This window comes from Dipodomys ordii, unplaced genomic scaffold, assembly GCF_000151885.1.
Source record: "Dipodomys ordii isolate 6190 unplaced genomic scaffold, Dord_2.0 Scaffold90, whole genome shotgun sequence".
Classification (NCBI taxonomy): Eukaryota; Metazoa; Chordata; class Mammalia; order Rodentia; family Heteromyidae; genus Dipodomys; species Dipodomys ordii.
The window spans coordinates 4675494-4692130 of record NW_012267306.1 but is presented as its reverse complement, the minus strand read 5'-3'; positions in this window follow the sequence as shown (position 1 = coordinate 4692130).

The following is a 16637-nucleotide window of genomic DNA, read 5'->3' as shown; positions in this document are numbered from 1 at the left end:
TAATCCTAGCTACTTAGGAGGCTGAAATCTGAAGATTGTGGTTCAAAGCCAGCCTGAGCAGGAAAGTCTGTGAGACTCTTATCTCCAATAAATCACCAGAAAACTGTAAGTGGCAATGTGGCTTAAGTGGTAGGGTGCTAATCTTGAGCTGAAGAGCTGAGAGACAGTACCCAGTCCTCCAGAGTTCAAGTCCCACAACCAACAACAACAAAAAAAGAAAGAGAGAAAAGAAGGAAGGAAAGAAAGAGGAAGAAAAATAAATGGAAATACTCTTTGAGAGGTTTCTGCTTAGGTTAAAGAAATGAAGCTCCAATTATGAAATAGTAGGAAGTTCAGGCCCTCTAGGAGCTATTTTTGAATATGGATGTGATGAATATTTTATCTATTTCTTGGCCAGAATTAAAGTGAGGCGAGGAAAGAGACTAGGGCCCATAGAGGAGACACTTTCAAAAATATACCCTCCATGGGGCTGGGAAGGTGGCTCAGTGGTAGAGCACTTGCCTTGCATGCCTGAGGCCCTGGGTTCGATTCCTCAGCACCACATAAGCAAAAAGAAAAAAAGCCAGAAGTGGCACTGTGGCTCAAGTGGTAGAGCTCTAGCCTTGAGCTGAAGAGCTGAGGGACAGCGCCCAGGCCCAGAGATCAGGCCCCATGACAGGAACCCCCCCACCCCCCCACCCCCTGGCCAAAAAATACCCTCCATGAACCTGAAAAGGAATGCCTTCAGTTTTGCTTCTTTGGTACCTCAGTGTTGAATTGTGGTCTTGGCTCTGCAGCATCCCTTTTCTTTTCATAAACATCCTTGCACAAATTTGGTTCTTGTGTTGAGGCTTGAACATAGTAATTGGTTCAGTGATGGCATGTGATCTGAGTGAGGGCAAACATAAATCTTTCTTGAAATATCCTGTAAAGCAGTTCACTGTAGAATATGAACCACTAGGATATAAACCTAGGTTGCCATGAAAAGAAAATGAGCCCCCAAAGAAGCTTCTTTAAGCAAAAGGAGAGCAAAGACATGGGAAGAGACAGACTTCTTAAGTTGCTGGAACTGCATACCTGAAGAGGGCTCTATATACTAAGTGTCTTTTTTTTAGCTATTATTTACATAGTCCTGACTAATAAACTAGAAATAGTAAGATGAAAATGGTTTTGGCTCAGTCATACTTTTTTTTTTTTGCCAGTCCTGGAGCTTCAACTATGGGCCTGGGCATTGTTCCTGAGCTTCTTTTGCTCAAGGCTATCACTCTACCACTTGAGCCACGGCACCACTTCCTGCTTTTTCTGTGTATGTGGTGCTGAGGAATCGAACCCAGGGCTTCATGCATGCGAGGCAAGCACTCTACCACTAAGCCACATTCTCAGCCCATCAGTCATACTTTTAAAATTATATTCTTACTTAGGATCAATTAGAGTAAGGATGGTATTCATTGCTAATCACAAACAAACACATAAAAACTCAAAACAAACCATTCTGAGTTTTCTGGAAGTACATTTGAGATTTGGGTAAACTGTTGTTTTCTGTGGCTGAAGTTTCTCAGCTACTTCCCAGTAAATCTGAAATTAAACTTCCTGTTTCAGTAAACTTTTTCTGCTTCATGTTTCTCTATGGGGAAATGGACTAAAAAGAATCCTCCTCCTCCATTTACTCCACAGAAGTTATAGTGAAGTTATAGTGAAAAACCCAGCCCACTGACTTGATTTTAACCCATCCATGGGACTTTTGCCAACACAGACCAGGAAGTAAAACCAAACATTTTACTGCCCACTTGTATCCCAAAACAGCTCTGATGGGAACACTGGCATTACTGGAGTCTGGGCTAGGTGGTGGTCAGGTATAACAATAAAGAATTTAAAAATAAGATATTTCCCAATGGCCTGGGAATGCTTAGTGGTAGACTGCTTGCCTAGCATGTATGAAGCCCTGGGTTTGATTTCTCAGTACATATAAACAGAAAAAGCCAGAAATGGCACTGTGGCTTAAGTCATAGAGTGCCAGCTTTTAGCAAAAGAAGATCAGAGACAGTGCCCTGGACCCAAGTTCAAGCACCAGGACTATGAAAAAAAAAAAAAAGAAGAAGAAGGAGAAAGAAGACATGCCCCAAAAGAAAAGGACTGTGGTTCAAGTGAAGGCAAAAGTGAAAGTAGTAAATGTATGATATAAAGGAATAATAATATTTAAAGAAGTTTTGGACAGAAACTGGGATGGAGGGATAGTATGTATAGAAGTAGAAAATGGGCAAGGAATTCTTATCATCTTTATCTGAGTCTTTGATTCCCTGGTTTACAAAGTCTGCACTGATTCCAGAAACTTCCAGGGCACTGGATGGGTATGGATTGACCATCATCAACAGAAATCTAGAAGAGGCCCAATTGTATTTGCTGATCTGAGGAAAAGTCAGTTATGATGTTATCAAATATAATGTTCAAAAACGTTTGCAGAGATGGGGAAACTAAGTTTTTAAATACATATATATGTATTTATTCTTAATAAAATACAAGTGGTAGCATGGTAGTAGCATTCTTCTACATTTAGCCCCTTTCATTTAATGATGTAACTTAGAAACCACTTATAATAGTGCCACCATCAAGGTAGTTCTGTTTAAAATCACACATGACCAGTTTGCTCTATTCCACACTCTTGTATGTTGATAACACTCACTACATTTTTATTTTTATTAATTAAGTTCTCATGGAACTCAAGAGAGATGATGACAATGTGTGTGTGTGTGTGTGTGTGTGTGTGTATAATTTGCATTTTGCACTTTCTCTCTCTCACATAAAATAGTGACTGACACATAGGAAGGACTCTCCATAAACATTGTTGGATGAATGACATACATATAGAAATTCAAAATCTTTGAAACTATCCATGTCAAAAACATATTGAGAGGTTAAAGTCATGCTTCACCACCTAAAGCAGAATGTCTCTCCACATTGCCAAACAGTCCTGTGCTAAAATGGTTAAGAAAAGGCCAAATGCCCCTGGCTAGTTCATCTCTTGTTATTCCCAGGCTTCTGATGTTTTTCCAGACTCCTTTTTTTCATTTATAACCTTTTCATTTAATTACTTCTTTCAAAGCTCCATTTCTTCTATGTCTGCAATAGCATTTTGTGAAAATATAATAGAGTTCCTGGGCCTTTTTTTTTTATAAAAAGAATTTCTATAGTGAGATATTGTTTCCTAAGTCCTGAGAGTTAGCAGGTGTAAACAGACTGTGGAAGGATTTCCAGCATAATTTATCACATACATGGAGTGGATACTTCTCTCTCATATGATGCAACTGCACAGCAGGAACTGGAAGAGGTCTAACTCCTCACAACCAGCATCTCTGCGTTTGTATGATGGCTGCAGGGACATGGATGTGTATGCTCAATTGGTGTAAGTAAAAGCATTTTTAAATTTAGAAGACAAAGTAGAGAAAAGACAATGTAAATGACTTAATTTACCAGTCCCTTTTGGATATATCCATTGGCTATTTGAGAATTTTCTTAGTTCATACTGGCTTGCCTTTGTAAAATAGTGATTGAAATAGATAGGCCAGAGAGGAAAATCCTCCTTCGTGTGAAAGTACATTCAACTTTTTTTTTGGGGGGGGAGGTCAGGTCGTGAGGCCTGAACTCTGGGCCTGGGCGCTGTCCCTCAGCTCTTCAGCTCAAGGCTAGCACTCTACCACTTGAGCCACAGCACCACTTCGGCTTTTTTCTTTTTGCTTATGTGGTGCCTAGGAATCGAACCCAGGGCCTCATGCATGCAAGGCAAGCACTCTACCACTGAGCCACCTTCCCAGTCCACAATTTAATTTTTTTTATTGTAAAGATACTGTACAGAGGGGTTACAGTTATATGAGTAAAGCAATGAGTACCTTATTGAGCATCTTTACCCCCTCCTTTATTTTCCCCTACCATCCCTTCCCTCCCCCCCTCCACAACCCCCCCCCCAACTTGTAAAGATCATTTTTAACATAGGGAAGAAGACTATTTATAAGCACATTTTTGATTGGAAGAACATTGGTGAACACCAGAAAGTTAGAGAAGTTTGTCAAATCTTATAAAAATTCACTTGCTAGAAATAAAAATTATTATTACTGTCAGCAGTAGTTGGCATGGGTCAACAGTAGTGCCCTGTTCTCTGCAAGAATGAAGCTTCATTTGTCCTGAGGAAAGAAAGCCAAATAAAAGACACCTCAGAAATTCATTCTGATTCAGTCAAGTTAATGGATTTCAATCAATGATGGCTCTGAAGATTCTCAAGAAGGGAAGTTTTAACAGTAATAATACTACCAGGATTACTAATGAAAGTGCTTCTATCAAATTCTTCTGAATACTTTACAAATACTGCTTTATTTGAACATCGAAGCTCTGAAGCAATAACTTCCATATCAGCTACGTAAGCCTGGTGTATACTGAAACAATTATGTGCTCCCAAACTCAGGTTTCATAGTTGCTTCAGTGGAAAAAATATTGAGTAATATTTATTTTAGATGAATTCCTCATATGCAAATGGTACCTTGTACAGGTGGACTGTTAACAGAAAGTATTAGTTAATCCCAACTGTGGACTCCTTGATACCAGGAACTGTACTAGACATTGTGGGAGGTACCAAAGATAAATAAAACAAGATTCTTTCAAGAAAGACATAGGATTATTCCATTAGGTCAGTCTAAGAAAGAGTATATTGCACAGTGTCACTGAGTGCAAAGAGCAAATAGATTGACCAATTATGTATTTACATGTGCACTTCTAATTCTTAGATGATAGTATGCTTTCCATTTCAGGGACAGAAAATATCTATGAAGTTAGGTGTATTAAATAAAACCATATCCCCATACCTTGGTGCATAGAAAATATTTATGAAGTTAGGTATATGAATGAAACCATATTACCATACCTTGGCACCTAGCTTTAAAATTCTCATGCTATGTTGAAGTCGTTGGTTCCACAAATGAATTCTCACATTTGGGCATCATTGTAGTCTCCCCTTTTGAAAAAAAATATGACTGCAGGTATTATATGGTCTCCACAAATGAGATTCCATTTTCTTTTTGTACTACATTATGAATATTTTCTACTGTTATTTTAGTATTATGCAAACATAGACCATTCCGTTAGAAGGACTGGGTATAAACTACTTGATTAATTATATATAGTTTATAAACTTTAATTTAAACATAAATATGGACAGCATATCTTAATCAATTCAGACATAGCTCAGTACGGATTGGGTGATCCTTAGCTTAGCTCACTAAGAATTGTTAGTAATGGGGACTAAACCCACGCTCACATCCTATACTGACCCCCACCCTTCAAAGGTAAACAAACACAACTTTCAGAAGAGATTTCTGAGAATTTCTGATTTGGGGCTATATTTATCAAGCTTTAACTTGATCTTAACCACACATCGTGTGTCTATTTTGTAAATACATACACTCCTTGAATAAATTCTGGTGAAAATTCTTGTGTATTTCTGATACAAATGTACAAATACTGGTCACTTGTAATTATAGTTAAAAATAGGATGCTACAGGGCATGATGGTGTACACATGTAGTCAAAGCACTTCAGAGACTGAGGCAGGAGGAGATACAGGTTGATGTTTTGTATTGTCTTTGACTAAAATGTTTCTGCAATAAAGTATGTGTAATTTTAGGAAGCTTTGGCATAGTTGGTAGAATTATATCCCTTAAAATAGCATGTCATTCCTAATCCCTGGTACCTGAGAATATAACTTTATTTGGTAATAGAGTATAGATGTCATCAGATAAGAATGAAGAGATTATCCTGGATTTAGGGAGGGAGACCTTCCTCCTGCATGTTGACAGTCAGAGAATGGAGTTTTGTAGTCCTGAGATAGAGAATATAATGAGTTGCTGGTAAACACCAGAAAGAGGAAGCGAGGCAGGGAAGAGATTTTTGTTTCAGAGGGAACTGGATCCTCATGGCATTTAATATTTTAATTAATTAATAAATCAATCTATGTAGGCATTTCTTCCTTTCTTTATATATTATTGTAAAAATACTGTACAGAGGGGTTACAATTACATGAGCAAGGTAATGAGTACAATACCTATTGAGCATTGTTGCCTCATCCTCTGTTTCCCTTTCCCATCCTTTCCCATCATCCGCACCCCCCACTCCTCCCCACTACCCTCCCCTCACCAAAGTTGTAAAGTTCATTTTTCGACACAAGGATTTGAACATCTCATTGTTGCAATGGGTCCACCTGTATCCCTATTTAAACAATTTAGCCATTCTAACTGGGGTGAGGTGGTATTTCAATGGTGTTTTTATTTGCATTTCTTTTATGGCTAGGGAGGTGGAGCATTTCTTCATGTGTCAATTGGCCATCCTTCTTTCCTCTTCAGAGAAGTTTCTCTGTAAGTATTTAGCCCACTTATTTATTGGGCAGTTGTATCTTTGAAGATTTGTTGTTGGGGCATTTAATTTTTTGAGTTCTAAGTATATTTTAGATATGAGACCCTTGTCAATTGAATGTCAGTGAAGATATTCTCCCAATCTGTGGGCTTTCTATTGATCTTGCTAGTTATGTCCTTTGCCATGCTGAAACTCTGCAACTTCATGCAATCCCATTTGTCCAACCTTTCTTTGATTTGTTGTGTTTCTGGGTCTTTATTAAGAAAATTTCAGCCTGTGCCAAGGAGACCTAGGGTTTCTCCTATTCCATCCTGTAAAGTTTTCAGAGTGTCTGCTTTGACTTCAAGGTCTTTGATCCATTTGGAGTTGATTCTTGTGCAGGATGTTATATAAAGATCTAGCTTTAGTTTTCTAAAAGTGATTAACCAATTTTGCCAGCACCATTTACTGAAGAGGCTGTTTTTCTTCCATTCTATTTTTTTAGCTTCCTTATCAAAGATTAGAAGGCTTATAGGTCTGAGTTCATTTCTGGGTTTTCAATTCTATTCCATTGGTCCTGAGGTCTGTTTTTGTGCCAGTACCAAGCTGTTGTGATTGCTATGGATTTTTAGTAGAGTTTAAAATTTGGTATTGATATTCCTCCAGCATTGTTCTTTCTGTTGAGGATCGTTTTTGCTATTTGGGGTCTTTTATTGTTCCATATGAATTTTTGGATTGCCTCTTGTATTTCCTTGAAGAATGAGGTTGGAATATTGATAGGTATTGCATTAAATTTGTAGATAGCCTTGGGAAATATTGCCATTTTCACAATGTTGATCCTTCTAATCTAGGAGAATCGGAGGTTTTTCCACTTTCTAAATTATGTTTTGATTTCCTTTTCCAGGTTTTTAAAATTTTCATCATAGAGGTCCTTCACTTCTTTGGTTAATTCCTAGGTATTTTATTTGTTGTGGGGCTATTAGGAATGGAGTTGCTTTCCTGATTTCAGCCACCCTTTTCTCATTGTTGGCATACAGAAAAACCATTGATTATTGAGAGTTAATTGTATATCCTGCTACTTTGCCAAAGTTTTGGATCAGCTTTAGTAATTTGGGAGTGGAGTCTATGGGATTCTTTAAATACAAGATCATGTCATCTGCAAAGAGGGGGAGTTTTACTTCATCTTTCCATATTTGGTTCTCTTTTATGTATGTATCTTGTGTTATTGCTGTAGCTAGGCATTCTAATATTAAATTGAAGAGAAGTGGAGAATGGACATCCTTGTCTCTTTCCTGAGTTAAGAGGAAATGGCTCTAGTTTTTCACCATTAAGTGTAATGGTGGTTGTAGGTTTGTCATATTCAGCCTTTATTATATTGAGGAATGTTCCCTGGATTCCTAGTTCTTCAAGAACCTTCATCATAAAGGGGTGTTGGATCTTGTCAAATGCTTTTTCTGCATCTATTGAGATAACCATGTGGTTCTTATTCTTCTGATGCATTATATTAATTGATTTGCATATATTGAACCAGCTTTGCATCCTGAAATGAATCCTATTTGATTGTGGTGTGATTTTTTTGGATGAATTGTTGAAGTCGATTGGCCAAAATTTTGTTGAGAAGTTTTCCATCAATGTTCATCAAAGAAATGGGTCTATAGTTCTCTTTCTTTGATGAGTCCCTGCCTGATTTTGGGATGAGGGTTATGATGGCTTCATGGAATGAGTTCAGTAGTGAACTTTCACTTTCAGTTTCATTGATGAGTTGGAGCAGTATTGGTGTGAGCTCTGCTTTGCAGGCCTTGTAGAATTCTACTGTAAATCCATCTGGTCCTGGGCTTTTCTTAGCTGGGAGGTCTCTTATTGCTGTTTCTATTTCAATGTTTGATATACGCCTGTTAAGATGGTTTAACTCATCTTGGTTTAGTTTCGGCATGTCGATATTTGCTAGGAAAAAGTCCATTTCTGCCAAGTTCTCAAACTTATTAGCATAAAGGTTTGAGAGGTATTCCCTTATAATGTTCTGAATCTTGTTTTTTTTTTTTCCTGTGGTGATGTTTCCATTCTCATCTCTGAGTTTATTAATTTGGGTGTGTTCTCTTCTTTTTCTGATAAGATTTGCTAAGGTTCTGTCAATTTTACTAATTTTTTCCAAAACCAACTTTGTTTTGTTGATTCTTTCTATGTTTTTTTTTGATTCTAATTTGTTTAATTCTGATTTAATTTTTATTATTTCTTTCTGTCTACTGGATTGGGGTTTATCTTGCTGTTCTTTTTCAAGGAGGTTCAGATGTCTCATTAAATTGTTGGTTTCAGATCTCTCCAACTTGTTGATGTAGGAACTCAGAGCTATAAACTTGCCCCTGAGTACTGCCTTTGCCCTGTCCCAGAGGAGCTTGTAATTTGTGTGTTCATTTTTGTTGAATATCATGAACATTTGAATTTTCTTTCTAATCTCTTCCATGACCCACTGGTGATTCAACAGTGTGTTGTTCAGCCTCCATGTGTTAGAGGACTTTCTTTGGTGGCTTTTGGTGCTGTGTTCTAATTTTATTCCCTTGTGGTCTGAGACAATGCAAGGTATAACTTCAATGTTTCTGATTTTGTACAAGTTTGCTTTGTGACCTATTTTGGAAAATGTTCTGTGTGCTGCTGAGAAAAACGTGTATTCTGATGCTGCTGGGTAAAATATTTGGTAGATGACTGTTAAATCTATTTGATCTATGCAATTGTTAAATCTGCAGTTTCTCTGTTGAGTTTTTGCTGAGTTGATCTATCTAGTGGGGATAGTGGTGTGTTAAAGTCCCTAACAATAAATGTCTTTGGATCTATGTGAGATTTGAGGGAAAGTTTTGTTTCTTGGAGAAATTTGGGTGCTCTGTTGTTTGGCAAATAGTTATTTAAAATTGTAATATTCTCCTGAAGGGCGATCCCTTACTTAGTATGTAGTGACCTTCTGTATCTCTTCTCACTAATTTTTATTTTTAGTCTATTTTATCTGATAATAGGATTACAACTCCTGCCTGTTTATGTGGGCCTTTTGCTTGGTAGATTTTGTTCCAGCCTTTGACTTTCAAAATGTGTTTGTTTTCATGGGCAAGGTGTGACTCCTGAAAGCAGCAGATAGAAGGATCTTGTTTTTTAATCCAACTAGACAGTCTATGTCACTTAACGGACAGTCTATGTCTGTTAATGTTGAGAGTTAGTACTGAGAGGTGTTTGGTAGTTCCTGCCATGTTATCTACCTTTTTGGGGGTTATGACAACTGGGTTCTTCCTTTGGTTCTCTGATTCTCAGTTTGAATGCAGTTCCTTGGCCTTTATTGTGGTCTTGTTGGTTTTCTATGTGTAGGACATCTTTAAGAATCTGTTGTAGTGCTGGTTTGGTGAAGATACATTGTTTCAGTTTTTCTTTGTTATGGAAGGCTTTTATTTGACCTTCTGTTTAGCTGGGTACAGTATTCTTGGCTGATAGTTGTTTGTCTTTACAGCATGGCATACATCATTCCAGACTCTTCTTGCTTTAATTGTCTCTGCTGAGAAATCTGAGGTGATTCTAATTGGTTTCCCTTTATAGGTGATTATCCTTTTCTCCTTGACAGCTTTAAGGATCTTTTCCTTGGTCTGAGTTGATCCTGTGTGGATTATAATGTGACAGTGGGATGTCCCATTCTGGTCTGGTCTATTTGGGGTTCTAACAGCTCCTTGTATCTGAGTAGGTCTATCTTTTTGCATGTTTGGGAAGTTCTCTGCTAGGATCCTGTTAAACAAATTTCCTAAACCATTAACTTCTGTCTCTAGGTGCTCCTCTACACCCATTCTCCTTAGATTAGGCCTTCTGATGGTGTCTTCCAAGTGTTGGATAGATCTATCATATTTCTTGGATTTGTCTTGGATAGTTGTCCCTTTTTCTCTATAATATCTAGGCTGTCTTCAATCCCAAGATTCAACCTTCTGCATGGTCTAACTTACTGTCAAGACTTTCTACTTTGTTTTTTATTTCTTTTCCTTCTAATTGGTCAGCTTTGATGGCTTCAAATTCTTTGTTTGAGCTTTGTTTTAGATCTTGTATGAACTTCTTTACTTCCTTAATTTGGTGTTCAGTGTTTATTCTCAAATCATTTAGTTGATTGGTTATGGTTTCCTTGGACTCCCATTCCTTCTGTTTGGCTCCATTCAGCATTCCCTTTGTGGTCTCCCTGAATTCTTTCAGATGTCTGTTTATGGATTCCATGAATGCCTCTATGGATCTTTGTCTATTGTCATCCTGCTCTTGTAATTCCTGTATTACTCTTTGATTAGCTTCCTTACGTTCACACAATTCCTGTAGTTTTCTTTGACTGTTCTCAGCCTGCTCACACAATTCCTTTATTTCTCTTTAACTGTTATCAACCTGCTCACACAATTCCTGTATTTATCTTTGAGTAGCTTCCTCACGCTCACGAGATTCCTGCATTAATCTTTGGTTTGTCTCCCACTCCCCAGCATGCTCACACTGAGTCCTTTGCAGGTTTTCTGTCTTTTCATTTACCATTTTTACCAGTAGTGACAGTAGTGTTCTGTCACCTGATTATCATGAGTGGGAGTTGAGATACCCAGACTTGCCATTTTTCTTGTGTTTTTCCTGCTTGTTCTGTCCATTTGGTATGAAAGTAACACCAATTTTGTGCCTAGAACACTATTTTAAGGCAAGTATCAACCAGAGTCCTGTAGTTTCACAGTCAAAATGGCTGAAGATACAATCTAGTTCAACAGATACAATGCATTCAGCATCAACCAACTATGGATTAATGGTCTAAGAACAGCAAAGAAGAATTTGGCAAACCAGAAATTATTAGGGTTAGGGAGAAATGTGGGAAAAAATAGGAGTAGAGGGATGTGGAGAGGTAAAAGGAGTGAATTTAACCAAGTCCTAAACTCAGAGAGGGAAATGGATTGGACAAATTGATAGATTAAAGAAAAAAAAAAGAAAAAAAAGGAAAAACAAAAATTCAAATTTTAAAAGTAAAACACTTAAAAATGATGTAAGTTTAAAGAAATGATATTGAGAGAAGAAAAGATAGGATGAGAGGAGGAGAGGGATAGAAAGGATATATGAAAAACTAAAAAATAAAAATTCTTAAAGTTAGTTACTTGAAAATTATATATCTATAAAGAGATAATAGTGCTATTAAAGAAGTTAAGCCTAAGAGGTATGAATTGAGTAATAAATTTCTGGATTAAGTATGTACACAACGGGGGATAAGGTCTAACAATTGATGATGGGTATATATCTGGGGTTGAGCAGAATAGCAATTAAGTCACGCAAAAAAGATAGAGGAAAAAAATAAAAAGAATAAAACAAGCATACAAACAAAAAAGGACCAAAAGGTCAAAGAGATTTTTGAAAAAACAGCACACACATACATATACACCTAGAATAAAAATTATAAGAGAAAAAAAAGATTAATAGAAAACAATTTTTTTAAAAAATAAAAATTTTAAAAAAGGTACAAAAAAGAGTTCTTTGATTTTTTTTGGGGGGGGCAGGGATGGGAAGATCCTGTATCTCCCCTGTGTCCATTACCATTCTCAAAAATATGGAATTTGCGTATCATCCATGTGCAGGGGCCATGCTAATCTTCTCTGTATAGTTCCAATTTTAGTATATGTTCTGCTGAAGCTAGCACATTAGTACATTTCTTATCGATCATTGTTATCCCCTCCCATTTTTTTCTCCTACCATCCCTTCCCTCCCCACCTTCCCAACTTTTCCCTCCCTCAACCCCCAAACTGTAAAGCTAATTTTCAACATAGCATCTTGTATATCTCATTGTTACAATAGGTCAACCTTATTTCAGCATTTTGTTGTTTCTCTTCCCTCCCCAAATTAGAAATATGTATATACAAGATGCAGGACATCAGAATGAAATACAGTGAAAACAGGGATTATACCATGGGGGAAGAATATACAAAAGAAACAACAAAAAAATCACATAGTACATTAGAAATACATTAAAAACAACAGCAAGAAAAACAAAACCCCTTGTGTCCCTATCTTGGGGTTCATTTCATTTAGCATCATCTTATATGGTCAATGTACATAGCTTTTGACATTTTCTGCTTGTCCTAGACATATATTTCTTTGGTGCTACAATTCCAACCCATCATCTTTGGCCTACCCTAAACAAGAACTCTATAATTAAGCTACATTCATGGTCTATTTTTTTTGTTTTATTTATTTATGGAGACAGGATCTCATTATGTAGCTGAGTTTGGAATTGAACTCATGTCCTCTCTGTCTCTTGAGTTCTGTAATGGCAGTCTTGCAACATCAATCCTGGCTCCTGGCATCTTGATTTTTTACTGGTGGCATTTAGTACTGTGAGTAAAGTTTTGTGATTTTGGGCAATTTACTATAATAGCTCTAGGAAATGAATATTTTTACATATAAGTAGGAAAATAATAAATTCTGGTTTGAGTGAGGCCACAAAGATCCTCTGCTACTGTGCATCATGAGATAGCCACTTTGGCTAGGATAAAGGCTATCTTTATATCCTTTATAGTAAAAACAATCCTATATCAACAACCATCAACCAGCCAACTAAATAAAGAGACATCTTAGTTTTATGAATTTGCTGTTTTAACTATTTTTTTGGGGGGGTCTGGTTATGGGGCCTGAACTCTGGGCCTGTGCACTGTCCCTCAGCTCTTCAGCTCAAGGCTAGTGCTACCACTTGAGCCACAGCACCACTTCCGGCTTTTTTCTTTTTGCTTATGTGGTGCTGAGGAATCGAACCCAGGGCCTCAGGCATGCAAGGCAAGCACTCTACCACTGAGCCACCTTCCCAGCCCCCTGTTTTAACTATTTTATGAGTGCTTTATATATGGCTTTATTAATAATCTCATTATGATCATCCTTCATTAATTTTCGAATTAACCGTGATTGACAGGATTTGGGGGAATCTTAATTTTTTTTATTTTTAGTAGAATTCGGATCTTCCAGACAAGGCTCAATGAACATGTTACAGTGAGGAAACATACATGACAGCATAGTCTTAGGTATTTAAGATGATCATTTGTACATTATGGGTTTTCAGAGCACAGAGAGAAATGCATGCTGTGTGGGATAATGGAGAGAGGCACCAGCATACTCATCTTTCCAGGGCTCTTCCGAGAGTGGCTTTCACAGTGAAGTCAATTTCTTAGATGTTGTTTCTCAGAGTACATCAGAGATTCTCCACATTCATGGAACTTTAATCTTCCCTTTGTAGCTATAGCCACAGTTCTATTTCTGTGCTCTTTGAAAACTAAGTGAAGTCTTAGAAGTTCTTAGAGGGTAAGAGATGGTGTTAATTTAGTTAGCAATTGCAGTCAGTGAACACTAACAATATTTGCAGTTTATATGAAAGGGACAAATTGGAGTTCAAGCTTGTAAGCTGGTGCTTGTAACTTTCAGATGGGGAGAGGGATTCTATTAAGCTCACACCAAAACTGACAATTTCTTTCAACTGTTATTGTAAGTTCTGAACTCTGGAGTTGTGATGCATACACACCAACAAAAGCACGTATATAGTATGTATACATACATATGTATATACATATATATGTGTATATATATTTCAGATGCATTTGTCAAGTTGCCAAAGAAGTATATGACACAGAAAGTTTTAATTACTGCGTTAGCTCTTTGTAAGAAATATAGCTAAACTTTGTGACTATTGGATCATTTGGTCCTTGAGCAAATTGAATTACTAAACATGTTTCCTTTCAAGGACACAGGTAACTGACCATAAGTAACATTACAATTTTCCTTAAGGACCCAAGGTCTTGTTGTGTGTGTGTAGGTATGTGTGTGTTTGTATGCAATACTGAGCAAATTTTACACAATCCACACCCACATATATAAGCTCATATGTATAATACTGGGCAAATTTTATGTGATTTTCTGAAAAAAGGGGTACTCTATTATAATCTTCAATCATCTTCAACTGTCAGTTTTAGTTTTACATGTGTTAGAATCTTTACTCTGTCTTGTTCATATTTTGACGAGCCTTATTTGGGTCAGATAGAAGCAAATATTCATGATGGAAGGCACAAAACCATTTTCTAGGAAAACAACAATAGCAGAAGTTCATGTGGGAAGAATATCATGGAATTTCCTTGTCAGAAATAAAATGTTCTCAGTTTATTTTGCCTGTCATAATGGCAAATTATTCCACTGATGAATTGGCTTTCTTAGTAGATAGGTATGGCCAGATTCACTGGCCTATCAGTTAATGATGCCCCTCTTGTTGTCTGATACAAGTAGAAGTTATTGTCACTTTTGGGTCTGTTTGGGGCTGATGGCTGTAGAATGTTCTTCCTTTTATGAGCTAATTTGAAAAACCATCAGGAACAGAAATTGTTGGGTGTATATTTACACCGATGTGCACATGAGACAGTATCTTTAGGTGCTGCTTGTGTCATATGTCTGTACTGTATATTGTGTGTTTGTATGCCAGCATCCTTACCTTGGAGGCCATCCTTCTTGTAGCTCAACAGGCAGGGTAGATGCCATTGGGCCTTCTTAATTGCCTTTACCTCTAAATCAGATGAATTACGCTCAGTCATGCTTTCTGTTCCTTGAGAATCTTGTTTCTACCAGTTTTACTCTTATATGTGTTTTTAATCTGTGTGTGCACTGTGCCGTCGTCCTTTATATCCAATTGCTATGCATAGGCCCTCTATATCCAAAGGTGGGAAATACAAGAAAAAGAAAGGGAAGAACAAAGAGACCAAAAATTTTAAAAAGGAGGAAAAAGGTCACAATCAGGTCTTTTTTCTCTGTTTCTTTTCCCTATAGCTTCTTCAAAGATTTCTCCTTACTTGATTCTTACTGCTAAACTCCACACACCTTTGCAATCTGATATTCTTTTATGTAAACCTGTTGAAAATGCTCAACTGCTTTTTAATTGTGGATTTTTGTGGCTACTCTCAGAATTTTAATTTTTTTTCCTGACCTCTCTAATGTCTTTAACATTGTTGTCCACCTCCTTAAAACTCCTGAGCATCCCCAGCATTGCATTGTTCTGGTTCCACCTGCTTTGTTTGTGGTTTTTTGGTTATATTTTCTTTCCTCCATATGTTCTTAAATGTGGGTACTCTTCCTCATGACTTTGCTCTTGTCCTTCTTCTATCTTTGTAACGTCTTTCCTAAGTGGGCTCAGGTCATCCATCAGCCCCATGGAAAAACACCCAGATATGTAGTTCTGCTCTTGTTTTTCCTCCTGAGCAGGTGGGACCTTTCCACAGAAGCCAGCTGATACCACATGAATTCATGATCCCCATAAATGCAGTCTTCCTGCTGATGTCAGGCTTTAGCTCCCCCTTGTAGTCACCATGAGATAGTCACCTTTGACTCCTTTCCCTCACTGTCCCATGCAGCTGGTTAGTTTCTAGGTATTGTCAGGCTCATTTCTCATTGTCTACAGTAACGATTTTCCTTCTTTCCCAACTGATCCCTCCTTTGTATTCCTTCCATGTTCCTCTCTTTACTCCCCATCCTACCCACTACCTACCACCCGGTTCATTTTCCAAAAGCACTGATAAATTCATCTGGAAATTGAAATCACCAAATTAATTGTTTCTATTGTTGTAAGGCAAGAATTCAGAGAACCCACATTTTGAGAGATTGAATCTTGGAGTCTTTATTAAAGTGCTAGCAATCTGCAGGCAGCCAATTGTTACAAAGACCAGCCACCCACAAATTCACTTAACATTGTTAGGAAACAGGCCACATATGAAAGACAAGACAAAAACAATACTAACAAACCAATTCAGCTCCAGTGGAGAGCTGAATTGGGAGGCCATGATGACCAGAGGAGAGCCAGGAGACAGGACACACGATGTAAACACGGAGACACATGAAATGGGTAATGGCACCATTGCTGTTCTCTGCCTAAATAGGGTCAGGCCAGGGGGCAGGGTCACAGGACACTTCCAGGCCCAGGCACTGGACTGATAGGTTCAGTAACCTATCAGCCAAGTGCCCGCCCCTGCCTCCAGTGATCTGGCACACCATCACTTGGGAGGCAGGGGTTTCACCTTCTCCCACCATGAAGACAAGATGTCAAACCCTATCATCCACCATTTGGCCAATATAGCACAGGCCAGACCTGACCTCCCTACTTCCCTATAGGAAATACATCAATGCACTTTTGAAACCTAGGATATGAAACTATCATCTTCCCTATGGTGGAGTGGAGTGGGAGTTTTAAGTAGTGACAGATATAGATAATTGACAATAATTTATTTCTCCATTTCTCCTTCA